Source organism: Meleagris gallopavo, chromosome 26, assembly GCF_905368555.1.
Source record: "Meleagris gallopavo chromosome 26, MGAL_WU_HG_1.1, whole genome shotgun sequence".
NCBI lineage: Eukaryota > Metazoa > Chordata > Aves > Galliformes > Phasianidae > Meleagris > Meleagris gallopavo.
In genome coordinates, this window is record NC_139429.1 from 5,968,925 (window position 1) to 5,970,812 (window position 1,888).

The following is a 1,888-nucleotide window of genomic DNA, read 5'->3' on the forward strand; positions in this document are numbered from 1 at the left end:
CATGTTTGGGTGACAGGAATAGTTTGTCCCCAAAACCACCAATCATCACTCTGTTTCCATGAAATTTGTTTGGATCTCCGTAAACGATTGATGTTTCTGCTCCAGTGTCCACTAATGCCATAACTCTCTGAATATTTTTTCGGGACCAATAAATTGTTAATTCTACATAGGGCCTCCGGTCCCGTCTGGAGGCCCTAGGGGGACTAACATCCCTCGTCACGCCATGAACAGGGCCAAATTGATGTCCTTTAGTTTCTCAGCTGGAGAAGGACATGGTTGGGCTGGCGGTCAATCTTAGCAAATTGGATCCCAGCGCAAATTAGGTCATTAAACATTTGTTTTTGGGAAACCCTTATGGGTCCCGATTGAGGAGCTCGAATAGCCGACGTCTTGGTTTTAGTCACCGGAAGCAGGACCTCAGCTTCTTCTAACATCCGAATGTTGCGCCTGGTCCGTAGGCGTTCTGTCTCCCCCAGATCAGCAACTATCTGAGCAGCCTGCTGAACTACGGCTTCCGAGGTCACCAGAGGGTTTAATATTGAAACCAAGGTCCCATATAGGTGGGAAGGGGCCTGATTAAATCTCGCATGCCCGCCGAGAACTTGATCATATCTGGGCTATCATACAAGTCTTCATATATTGCTTCTCTCATGCCTAAGTCGCGAATGTAGTTTTGAAGGTCCTCCATGGAGGACCATAGTCCTATGTTTAATGGAATATCTGTTTTATTTGGCCAGACCATCCGGCATGCTGCCATTAACCAATCTATTATTGAGTGGTTCTCATTGCTATACTGGATGGCAGCGTATAGTCTCTGCCTGACAGCAGGATGTAATGTTATGGTGGCCAGCTTTGCCATTTCTGGCCCATTAACCATAACACTTTCTGCTCCTGAATCCCATAACCTGAGCAGCCATGCAGGTATACTCTCTCTCGGCCTCTGCCAAAATCGCTGCACCAGGTCCATTAATTCAGTAGGAGTGTATGGTCTGGCTGTCACATGCAAATGCGTTTCAGCAGGGGGCCATTGGTCCAGGGGCACCCCTGCTGGTCTATCTTGCACCTTTTTCGTTTTTTGAGTTATAATAGGACGGAGTTCCAGGGGATCCGCCATAACTGGAACCTCTAGGTCTGATTTGGAACTCCGGTTTTCCTCTTGAACCAGGTCCGCTACTTCAGAGGTATGACTATCATCTATTGAAATACTACGGACCTGGCCTAGAGACTGTAAAACTGTTTTTTTTCCAGTCAATACATTAAGTTCTTGCTCCAATTTGTCAATCCGAGCTTTTAGTAGCTGATTTTCATTTTCTAAATTATCTGATCTTGTCTCTGCTTGATTTAAAGCATTCAACAGTGGCCATGCCACTGTGGATGCAGCTAATTACCTTTCTTTCGTAGTTAAGACATTTTTGTTCAGTCCCTGAAAGTATTCTGTTAAGCATACTGGGGAAATATTCCCCAAAGTACACAGGGGAGCCCATTTCTCAATTATAGTTGCCAGTTGATAATAAGGAGATCCCAGAGACCCTGGAATCTGCCTAGGGATCATTTTATCAAGGGGAATGGTGTTCTTCCCCTTGACCCATTTATAGAAACTCCATAAGAGAGACATGATGTAAAGTGGATTTACGGCAAACAATTGCCTGGCTCGCCAATTGTTTAATCAATGGATATACAGATGGTATAGATCGATATCCAGGAGCTTGGCTAATATAATTTATATTGGAGAAATGAGACAAAGTCACTCACCCAGTCCTAGGCTCATGAGATGAACTCCTGATGGAGCAGATCTCCAGAGAGAGATCCTTCCCCACTGTCAGTCAGCTCTTAAATGGGTCTAGGAGAGGTGGAGCCAGGCTCCACCCCTTCCTGCAGCACAGGCGAA

At 45.6% G+C, this 1,888-nt stretch overlaps 1 pseudogene; it reads right to left on the reverse strand.

The window, feature by feature from the left end:
* Positions 1-532: 532 nt before the first annotated feature.
* LOC146542775 (uncharacterized) lies at positions 533-1,634 on the reverse strand (annotated as a pseudogene).
* Positions 1,635-1,888: the final 254 nt, after the last annotated feature.